Source organism: Eptatretus burgeri, chromosome 7 (genome assembly GCF_056783735.1).
Source record: "Eptatretus burgeri isolate ZD-2024b chromosome 7, Ebu_testis_v1, whole genome shotgun sequence".
In the NCBI taxonomy this organism is placed as follows: domain Eukaryota; kingdom Metazoa; phylum Chordata; class Myxini; order Myxiniformes; family Myxinidae; genus Eptatretus; species Eptatretus burgeri.
Window position 1 is genome coordinate 69,519,508 of NC_140967.1, and position 12,227 is coordinate 69,531,734.

The following is a 12,227-nucleotide window of genomic DNA, read 5'->3' on the forward strand; positions in this document are numbered from 1 at the left end:
ATTTGTTCTTTGTCAACTCATCCCACTCACTTCCCTTTGTTCCATTTGTATGTCGCTTCTTGTGCTGCAGAACGTGTTCTTTTCTTCCCTATTTCTCTGTCCTTCCTTGTATGCCAACACCCATTTCTCCATCATCATCAACATCGCTACTCCATTATTCAGCACTCCGATGACCTTCGACCTCTGTTAAATAAGAGGACGAAACCCTGAATATGGAATGGTGTTAAGATGATTCTTTCAGTTGTTTTTTTTTTGGTATTGTTTGTGTGTCAAAGATACAGTGAATAATGCATGCTATTGTAAATAAATCCGATAACGTTGTGGCTCATTCCATATCAGTACCATCTCTCTTGCTCCACACGACCTCATCAGCATCACAGCGAATGCTACTCCCATTGCAATGTACGTTGGTGAGTGGTGGATCCAGCCACAAATTTGGATGCAGCACAAGTATTTTCCATTTCCTGTTTGCGTGTATACAGTACTGATCATGGGGCTGCTGGTTATGAACTTCCCATCTCCAAGATGATTGAAATTCCATGACATGGTTGAAAACAACTCCACAATAGGGAGTTTTGCATAGCAGTAGGTTTTAAACAAGTATCCTGAAACTTGCTGGTAGGTAATGTGTAAAACAGATTCTCCAGTACAGGAAAAGCCAGGTGTGTGTGTGTGTGTTTTTGTCTGTAATTGGTTTTTATTTTGATTAGAAAACAAAGGAACTGATATTTTAGGTCCCCCGCCTTTTGGGTGGTATGAGGAATAGATTTGTGTAATATGAAAGTTAAATCTTGCAGCAGTTTTTGAAATATCGTGTACACAATTCAAGTTACAGAGATGGTTGCCATGGCAACATCATTCAGCCAATCACTGCCGTGGTCCAATCAGGTTGAGATAATGTCATGAGGAGTTGGGTTCTAACAAATCTGCAATACGAAAGGTAAATGTTCAACGGTTTTTGAAATATCGTGAACAAAAAAGTACAAGGACGGATGGTCGGTCAGTCAGTCAGATGGAGCTCATTTGAATGTACCCCTTCTCTGACCTCGTCAGAGGAAAAATGCTATGTCAAAGACAAGTAATACCACCGCACCAGAACATTAATGGCTGTGCATGTATCACCCCCAAAAGAGATAAATAATTCAAACGGACCTTGCCAGATTGGCGGGGGACAATAATGCTGATCCCATGGCTATTTTCTAATGTGAGATGGAGAACAGCTTAAATAGCCTTGGAAATTAATTGCCATAAGAAAGGTTTCCACGAAGTTTCATGAATAGATTCTGCCGAGTTTCGTGAAGCACATCACTGGTTTTAGATTGGTTTAAAATGTCTAGACAAACGGATGGGGAGATGATGATGCTGCAACATAAACTTCCATGAATGTATTTCCTGGTTCACAAAAATATGTGTGCCGAACACCCTCAAAACACGTTTCGAGAGGCCCTCATGGAGGAGAGGAGTGAAATATGATACTTTCAGTTTTGTTTGTAATATACTGTAAAAACAAATGGTGCAGAGGATAAGGGGAGGAATAGTAAGTAATTATTTAGTTAGTTACTGTATTTCCTTAAATAAAAGTGTTTACATGGTGGTTTTGTATTCGTGTAAATATGATTTTGGCGAGGTCGATCATGTAGAAAGCATTTTCCTACCACTCATCCTCACCCTTCATCCTCAATTTAAACCCTCTTTGAATGGTTGGCCATTGGTTGCCGAGCTCACGCCATGTCCAATTAACTTTAAAAGGCAATGACCCTTAATGAGAACCATTGATCTTGAAGTGGCAGCGACAGATTCAGACTGTGGAGACCCGTGGGAAGTTTAAGACTGGAGGCCCATGGGTCATCCTATGAAAATACTTCTCACTCCTCCTGACCGACTACAATTTGGACTTCTGAGCATAACTCATGTTTTTATCACTTATAACACAAATCTGCATCATATAACAATGTTATTGAGTATTTTAGAATATATGCTTACAGATACAGAAAGAAATTCGAGGGGGAGCACTCGGTAGAGTGCAAAACCTCCGCCGCCAATACTGCTGGGTCACTTAAGTGAACCTGATATCCTATTTATTGTAGGTCAAAACGGATCAGACTCAACTGAACCACGATTGAATAAACTAAACTAGATCGATGCGCATGAAGAAATGCCAAAAAAATAAAATCGAAATTTTTTTTGAAAAAAAAAGTTGAAAAACTTCTGGGGTTTTTTTCTCTAACAAATTTTGGTGGGGGGGGTGGAAATCACTTAAAACATGTAGAAATGTTAAAAAAATTCAAATATTTTTCAAATAAAATCGAATTTTTTTTTGAAAAAAGTTGCAAAATTTTCTTATTTTTTTTTTCTGTAACAAATTTATTTTTTTTTGGTTGGAAATCACTTAAAACATGTATAAATGCAAAACCAAAAATTCAAATATTTTTTCAAAATGGCCGCCATAGCGGCCATATTGGACTTTGGACTGAGTCCAAAATCTAATGGGCATGATCCTTGGACCATACCTAATCCCCCCACCAAGTTTCGTCGAAATCTGTCCAGGAGTTTTTTCCGTAATACTGTTCACAAACAAACAAACAAACAAACAGACAGGGGTGAAAACAGTAACCTCCGTCCATCTTCGATGGCGGAGGTTAAAAAAGTTTTGTGGAGGCCCCCATATTGTGTAAGACCCTGGATAACTGCCCAGTCTGCCCAGCCCTAAATCCGGCACTGTGAAGGGGAAAGCCGAGATGCATGTGCATGCTGTTTGAAACCAGTGGACCATGAAAATCAAATGTGGACCTTTTAAAACGTCGCCAACCAATGAGGGAGAGGAGTGACGTCAAACGGGGGTGTTTTCATTAAACGGCCCGAAGCAGAAAACGTGTTGTTGGTCTGCAATTGTGTGTGTGTGTGTGTGTGTGTGTGTGTGTGTGTGTGTGTGTGTGTGTGTGTGTGTGTGTGTGTGTGTGTGTGTGTGTGTGTGTGTGTGTGTGTGTGTGTGTGTTTGTTTATATGATTATCTGTTCTCAAACATTTATCAACATCATGACCTCACCATCACATTGCGCAGTGACTGCACGGTGATACCACTGTTGTGCTGTAGATTGGAGAACGGACTATAATTGGTTCACGGGCGCCAGCAGTGACCACTATTTTCGTTGTGTCTGTGTGTCTGTCTGTCTGTTTGTGACTCTCTCCAGAGCATAGCTCCGTGACGTTTGATGCGATCTTGATGAAATTTGGACACAAGCTAGATATCATGGTCTTGTTGTGTCTTTTTGTATGAGGGGTGTCCCACGCCCCTTGTGGGCGGAGCCACGCCCACTTGAACTATTTATTTATTTATTTATTCTCGATTTTTTTTCTCGCAATTTCATTTCCTCGAAGCTGTGCGTAATGTCCATAAGTACAACATATAAAAAAATCCGATTTGATTTGGTCAATTTTGATGGAAGAGATAGCTTTTTATGGTCGGGCTTCCTCAAAAGCTTCCACTAACTCAATTGTACCTATCGTGGCATTGTTCAATAATGCCACAAACCATCGTCGCCTCCCGGCTTGTCATCTTTATTACAAATCGCACAATTATAGTACGTCTTCATGATGGTGCTGTTTGTTGAAAGGGAATAGACGATGCTTGTTGGTCACAAATCATACAGCAGTGGCTGCAATGGGACAAAATTTGTTTTGTATTTGCTATATCAGAGCAAAAAGGCAAAAGGTTTACCAAGACAAGCAAAGCGATTATCGTATGTAGCTTTGATTGGTTGCTTTATGCAGCTTACTTTGGCAAGAAGAACAGAATGGTAACTGATGAAAGTCCAAGCCGCAGCTCGGGATAGTTGATTCGGTGAGAGTTGATTGGTTGAACCCTCCAATTACAGGTGACAGATGTGATTGGGCCTTTCGTATCTACACTTTATCCTTACTCTGCATGGGGGTTGTAATCTCAGAAAACACATTGCAGAGAGGGATTCGGTGCAGAATGAAGTATTAATTCAATGGGAAAAGGGGTTTAAGTTCCAGACCCCTAAAGAAAACCAATATGAACACCAGCAGGCTCCCAGAATAAAGACAGAAAATTTGTCGAAAGAGCTTCATTTTATCATTAAAGCCACCAGATTTTACCCAAACTCGCATACAAGACCCTTCACTTCGCTGATGGGAATACTAATCTTTGCTGTGATGACTAATCTATCAGGCAAGAACAAAAAAGGATCCTGGGAAATCCTGTCCTCCGTGTAGGGATATATAATCAGTCACAAGTTGGCGTTTGCAGTTTCTCCACGTCTGCCAATGTACCCACACATAAAGGTTCCTTTTTTATTTTTTGCATCACAAACCTTCCTGGGAGCTCCCTGAATCCACCGTCATCGGTTTCATTGAAATCCATGAATCTGTTCTTCAGTTATAGAATGACAAACCGACAAACACGGCTCCTTTTATAATCATAGATGTGCATTCTAAGTCACACAGCTTGTTTATAAATTATTTTAACATTTTTACAATATTTTAACTTACTGTAAATGTTTACAAAGAGGGTGGCAGCGGCTGATCCAAGAGTGTTCATTCACATGACTCACTCCCCGAGTCGCTCACAGATTTGAATTTGGTCCACAGGCCGTGCAGACCGATGAAAAAGCCCAATAATAAAAACCTCACAGTTTATTTTAAAACCTGCTAATCTGATGTTTTTTCCACTGTTTACTTTGGAACTTCCGGTCAGTAGTGAGTCCCAATATGGGGGCCGCATGTCCTCATCAGCCAGTCGTTCCTCCAAATTATAGAGTTCAGTGGTATGAACCTGTGGTTGAGATGATGTCATGGGAGTGGTGGGGCGAAAAAAGCGTTTTTTTTGGGGGGGGGGAGCAGGACCAATTGAGTGTAAGAGGGCACCAACTAACATTTAAATTTTCCTTTCTAGATATTTATTCAAGAAAAGAACAACGGTTAAGTGTTAAGTGAAGCTGTATCTATTCATTAAAAACCAAACATGATTTTCTGATGCTGTGGACCTTTAAGTTTTGAAGTGTTTTAAATATTGCTGATTAACAAGTAATTTTCTAAATAATTAGCAATTTGTTGATTACTTAGTAATTGTAGTAATGAGAGTACTCTTTGAATATTCCTTATTCAATTATATTGTATTTTGGGTCACATGACTTGCCATTTCGTTGGTCGTTGTTTGAATAAGTGAATGATGAATCTGCAACATTTTCGTTTGTCTTTTGGCTTGTACGTCTATCATTGTAACCTTGTGCGCTTGAATATAAATCTCTTTCACAAACCACATCATGAAATAAAGCTTATGTTTATTATTTCTGCATGCAGGATACATTCGGGTAGTTGCTTGCAGTGTGCAAATGAGAGTGGAATGCGCAAGTGAGGCAGTGAACCCAGTACAAGGTTATTTTCCTCTTCCAAGGTCACAAATCATTCTTTCAAAACTGGAGAGGGGCATCATGGTTTGTACAACTTTATGTATGTCGTACCAATGATGTAACTTTTTGTGCTTGTATTCTAAGTTATTGAAATCAAACACTTGCATGGATGATATATTATTGAATTTTTTTTTCTTCTGTGTTTTGCTTTGAGGGAATGGAATTGTTGATACAATTACTGTTGCTATGGGATTTAGAATTTAGTACATCCATGAATATTAATGTTTTGTCATATGAGTTAAGTCGAGAACAGAGGAATGCGAATGGCAATAATCGTTGTTAAAGACGGCACATAACTCGCAATTCATCACAGGTTGAAGCAGTCATCATGCTTGGACTACAGGACTTGGTGGCAAGCAGGGATTTGCCCATGCAAGTGCAATGTTGCCCGAACAAATAATGGCATAGACATACATGGGCAGCCGTGCTGTTGACCCTTGAGAGACGATGAGCATGCCTGGTATACTTGATATAAAATGATGACTTGGACAGATGGACAGAGTGAAAAAATCATTCATAGAGTGAGTGACACTTGGCGAAATGGAATGGCACTCTGTGGAGCGCATACATTTTGTATCCCACAGTTTATCCACATGAACAGTTTACAATTTGTATCCCACAGATAGGTCGGATCTGAATCCGGACCTTAACCAAAATCGAATCAGCTTGTTCTTGTCCCCGAAACAACTCATCCACAACTTTTTGAGATATCATGCTATACATATTTTTTAGCCCCATCTCTCAATGGTGAAGAATCACTTGAAAAATTCTCGAATCCGGATCTGGATTTGCATATTCATCAAAATCGAATCAATTAGTCCTTATCACACACCCAAACATGTCCACCAAGTTTCATCCAAATCTGTGCACAACTTTTTGAGATATCATGCAATATCATTTTTAGTCCCATCTCTTAATGGTGAAGAATGAGTTAACAATTAAATAACTCTCGTGTCCAGATCCGGATCTTCACCAAAGTTTAATCACTTCGTACTTGTCACACACCCAACTGTCCACCAAGTTTCATTTGAATCCATCCATAACCTTTTGAGATATTGTGCTATAGATATCATCTTTGGCCCAATCTCTCAATGGTGAAGAATCACTTAAAAAATTCTCATATCTGGATCTGGATTCGGATCTTCACCAAAATTAAACATTCCTATCCTTGACCAGTCACCTATATACACAAAACAATTCAGAACGATTGCTTGAAAACTGTGGCCAAAAACGTGCGACAAACACAGACAGACAAACAGACAGAGACAAATGCTGCACACCAACATACTTGGTCAATTTTTTTTTTCACCAAGTATGTTGGTCTGCAGCATTTGCAAACAATTCTTGTTGAATTTTGCTTTTGTGCATTTACTTAGGCCTCAGTCACATTTGCTCTACGGCGAGGATACGGCGGCCGTACGCCCTCTGAATTGACAGAAACGTGCGGCGGCCGCAGAGAAACTGAGGTGGCCTCAGGGAGGCCCTATGTCGTTTGGCTATATTTTACAGGCCGTAGGGTCGCCGTGGAATTATAGCGTGGAGTTATAACTTTTTTTCATTTCTACGTTCGCCGTAGCAATTCGACAAGCCAAGCAATGATGTAGATGTGTTCCACGTCGACCGTACATAGGGCGTACGGTGGGCTTGCGTTATTCGTGCTGCTGCCGTAAGCTCTTCTCAATGAAAAATGAATTTTCCCAACCCCCAAAAATTTACGGCGGCCGCACTATTTCCACAGTCACCGTACGGTGGCCTTGCGGTCTGTGTGACTACCTGTGGGCAACGCAGGGTCGACGCACGGTTCCCCTACGCCCGCCGTGCACCTACGTACGGCCTCCGTGGCAGTCTGCATCAACCTTGCGTCCACCATGCACTACCGCTAGAGATCGGAGTATAGGTGTTTGCCTATACCGTGGTGCCCCCAGAATCCCAATTTAATTCGTTCCAGGAGGCTGTTCGGATTGCAAAAAGTTCGGATTCCAAAAATATTTTCCAATAAGAAATAATGGAGTGAATTAATCCGTTCATGGACCCAAAGAAAACCTACTTTAAAGACACTTTAAACTGAAATTCCCCATGTTTAAGGTAAAATAAGATGAGTAAATGACCTTTGGTGGCGGTGTATTGTATGTAAACTGGTACATTCACCACATCCAAAGGCCCACACAGGCTCGAGCTCCGGCCTAGGTTCTGATCACTCGCGCACTCTGCGAGAGCGCTGCCCCCAGGGCAGCTCATCAAACATGATGCCCGCAGAACCACAATCACTTTCATCAAATGCATCGGGCTGACATAATCATGGATATTCCAAATTACAACCGGTTTTGCTGTGAAATTCAATCCTTGCCCGACAGTCCGTCACACCACATTCAATCCTTGCCCGACAGTCCATCACACCACGTGATCCGATTGCTTTTTTGTTATTCATTAAAACACAAGATGATTAAAAAAACAAACATCACAAATGGAGGTGAAAACACGAGGTAGGGCCTGTCACATTGGGCTCGGCGGCCGGAAGGTCTACAAAATGTACGGGCACCAGCAATTATAAAGCGGCCGCAGTATTTCCACGGTCACACAATGTAGCAGTCACATATGTTTTTGGCAGCGTCTCGCGGGGCGAACGCTGCTCATGGAGAGCTCGGCGTTGTGCCTTTTCTTCTTCTTCTTCTTCTTCTTCTTCTTCTTCTTCTTCTTCTTCTTCTTCTTCTTCTTCTTCTTCTTCTTCTTCTTGTTGTGAAGACAAAGCCTTAATCTCTCGGATTCGGCTCTTGTATATACAATATCCAGATCGCTTTAAATACTGAGCACATGTACACATCCTCACATAGACGGTGCCTTTTGAGAGCGTCTATCATGAACTTTTAAATATATTCAGACATTTGCTTTAAAGTTTCGAAAAGTTGACGTTACTATTTAAAGATTATTCCATTTATCGTATTGTAATTTCGTAAATACATTATATATTTCGTAAATACACGATATATCGTAAATACATTATGATGGGTTTCGCTATTGACTTAATTAAGGCACGTGACGAAATATCGGAAGTTGCTTTTTTTTTAGCCGACAAAACCTTTAGGTTTTGGACGCTGCTCTTGGACACATTTGTCCTTGTTATTTTTCGGGGAGCCGCACGGCGTATTTATAAATTGTGGAGACCGAAAACATGGGTGTGCTGTACGGTCTTTGATTTGATGTTGCACGGTGACCTTAGGGCGTTCCTGCGGCGGCCATAGAATTTTGAAGGCAGACGCAAGGTGCCCGCAAGGCGACCGCAGGGGGACCCGAAGCCGGACGGTTACGAATGGGTTATTTATTTATTTATTTTTACCAGTTCTTTTGTTTCGGCTTGTCAAATTTCTACGGCGAACGTAGAAATGAAAAAAGTTATAACTCCGCGTTATAATTCCACGGCGACCTTACGACCTGTAAAATATAGCCATACGGCGTAGGGCCACCCTGAGGCCACCTCAGTTTCTCTGTGGCCGCCGCACGTTTCTGTCAATTCAGAGGGCGTACGGCCGCCGTATCCTCGCCGTAGAGCAAATGTGACTGAGGCCTAAAGTATCGATCGACACACGAGAGATGCTTTCACGAGGACTTCCACCGCTGAACTGAAGGAACAAAGCGCAAAGATGCGGCTCGAACAGGTGGGGGAGACACGTGAACAAACATGAACGCCACGTTGTGTTCGGTTTTTTTTTTAATGTATTAGGTTTTTAGGGCAAAATTTTCTCGAAAAAATTGTTCGGATTCCAATTTGTTCAAACAATGGGACGTTCGGATTCTGGGGGCACCACAGTATATTATAGTTCTAGTATATTCAGTTATATATATTGTTATATTTTTATTTCAGTAAAAAAAAAGAACTGGTATATATACCCACTCGTTACCATCCTTCTGGCCACACGTTCGCCTTAGGGCCCCCCCCCCCTGCGGTCGCCTTGCAGGCATCTTGTGTCTGCCTTGAAAATTCTATGGCCACAGCAGCGACGCCCTAAGGTCACCGTGCGACATCAAATCAAAGACCATACGGAACCCCCACGTTTTCGGTCTCCACGATTTCTAAATACGCCGTGCGGCTACCCAAAAAATAAAACCATATGTGACTGCTACATTGTGTGACTGTGGAAATACTGTGGCCGCCGTATAATTGCTAGTGGCCGCAGATTTTGGAGACCCCACGGCCGCCGTGGCAAATGTGACCGAGGCCTAAGTTAAGGATTGGTTTCAAGTAAATTGGGTAAAATGTGTGAATTGTAAATAAGAGTTAGTTTTCTCTAAGCAACATTCTGGCACAAATCCAGTATGTCCCATGTTGGGTTAAACTGCATGTTTACTCTAACCGGTCTGAGCTGTAATGGGTTTCATGACTCAGGATGTGGTTGCAGCATTCTTCGTGTGCTGCGGGTCATGACCAGCCAGGCCAAATAAAAATTCATATTATAGGAGGAGTGCAGGATTGTAAACATTGAGGCCTTAGTTCTCAAAACCATTAAAAAGCAGGATGACTCTAATAGCAGAGAGAGAGCTTAACCATCGGGATATTCAAATAAACGAAAAAGAAAATATCAGAAAAACATTCCAAAAGCATTTATTAATAAAACAAGTGGTGACAACAAATCCCACCCATTTAAGGCATAAAGTTATGTTGGGGATCAAATTTATATTTGATACATTCTTAACCTGAATGTTGATTATAAGGAATATTTTAGTCTTAGTTTGAAGTCAATTAAACCATTTTTGACGAAGTTATGACTGTAAAATGTTTTTGACCTTTCAAGGCCATGTAAGGTCAAAGGTCATGGTGTCAAATGAAAGCCAATAAAGGACTTGATATATGTCTTCCATAGTAAACACGCATATTCCAAACCTTATTACCCCCCCCCCCCCAGAGGGAGGGAGCGGGATATTGCAATCGTCCGGTTTGTTTGTCTGTCTGTTAGCAACTTTACGACAAAACGGCTTGAGCAAACACTATCAAATTTAATCCACAGGTGGGCAATGAACCTTGGACGACCCCATTAACTTTTGGGTCCAATTGAATCAAAGGTCAAGGTCAAGGTCACGAAAAGATCAAAATCGTTTTTCCCTCATAACCGTCAAAAATGATCTGATTTACTTCAAACTAAGCTTATAGTGAACCTTATTCTATTTGTCACTTATGATCCTACCCATTCTAGAGTGAAAAATGCATATTTGTGAAGATCGGTAGGGTCCGAAGTTTTGGGGGTCATGGTCATCGGTCAAAATTACAAATTTTCCATTAAAACTAAAACATTGTTACGAAAATACAACTTTATGGCGAAACAGCTGGCTCAAACACTGTCAAATTGTATCCACAGGTGGGTAATGAACCTTGGACGACCCCATTCACTTTTGGGCCCAATTCGGTCAAAGGTCAAGGTCAGGTCACGAAAAGGTCAAAATAGTTTTTCACTCATAACTGTCAAAAATGATCCGATTTACTTCAAACTAAGCTTATAGTGAACCTTATTCTATTTGTGACTTAAAATGCTGACAATCCCTTTGTGAAAAATGCATAGTTGTGAAGATCGGTAGGGTCCGAAATTTTAGTCATAACTTCCTCAAAAATGGTTTAATTGACTTCAAACTAAGACTAAAATATTCCTCATTCTATTCCTTATAATCAACATTCAGGTTAACGATGTATCAAATTTAAATTTGATCCCCAAAATAACTTTATGTCTTAAAGGAGCGGGATTTGTTGTGCCTGGCACCACTTGTTACTTCACGAAATCTTCGATTTTGTCAAGTCTGTTGGTCTGTTCCGTTTGTTGGTTTGTTTGTTTGTTTGTCCGGTTGTCTACAGCCCAAACGACTGGACCAGTCGTTTTTAAATTTTTACACCTGATAGGCAATCCACCTGATAGGCAATCCACCTGAGATGGTCCGCGTCCAAACCCCGTCTTCATCGGACTAAATGTCGCGACGTGACGTCACACAACGTGAAAACACATTTTTGGACATAACTCAGTGACCGGAAGTCGTAGCGACTTCCGGTTGACGCCAAATTAAACTTCATTCAAATATCTAAATGATTACTAAATGCATCTTATTACAAATTACGCATAGTTTTCGCAAGCGCATGACGTCAAAGTTTTGTCTATTGACGTCATTTTAAAAAAATATTTACGCTCGTGTGCAGCCGAAACTACTGAAGCAATCGTTCTCAAATTTTAACACGTGATAGCCAATCTTGCTGAAATAGTCTGGGATCAAATCACATCATAATCGCACTTAACGTCACGATGTTACGTCAAAAAATGGTGAAAACAAGCTTTTGAACATAACTCAGTAACCGGAAGTTGTAGCAACTTCCTGTTGACGCCAAAACAAACTTCAATGGAATATCTAAATGTTTTAAAATGCATGTTAGTACAAATTGTGCACAGTTTTCGCAAGCGTATGACGTCAAAGCTATTGGCGTTGGGGTTGGGCACACATCGACTTTTTCTCTGTTGTCCCGTTAAAAGGAGTGTTTTTTTACGGCCATTTCTCATGCTGATCACGAATCCATTGAAATTTTTGACCTAGGATGATGTCTAACAAAGACATCATCCAAGGTCAAAAATTTCAACGGATTTGTGATCAGCGTGAAAAAATGTCCTTAAAAAAACACTCCTTTTAATGGGACAACAGAGAAAAAGTCGATGTGTGCCCAACCCTAATATTACATGCCCGAGTAAGCCATAATTATCAAATTTTAATTGAAAAGTGGGTAAATTTGGTGGCCATTTTGAATTTTTGCATTTTACCAACCAAAGACAT

General features: G+C 40.8%; 1 long non-coding RNA gene across 3 annotated transcripts in view; it reads left to right on the forward strand.

Annotated features, from left to right (window-relative positions):
• LOC147023492 (uncharacterized) overlaps positions 1 to 12,227 on the forward strand; it is a 149,875-nt gene that overhangs the window by 131,415 nt on the left and 6,233 nt on the right. For 2 of the 3 annotated variants that reach the window (XR_015060219.1, XR_015060222.1), the window contains one exon: positions 5,323 to 5,456. This is a non-coding gene — a long non-coding RNA (uncharacterized LOC147023492). Of the gene's footprint in view, positions 1 to 5,322; positions 5,457 to 5,745; positions 6,134 to 12,227 lie in introns of those variants that run through there. The other variant, XR_015060223.1, reaches the window with a different exon arrangement.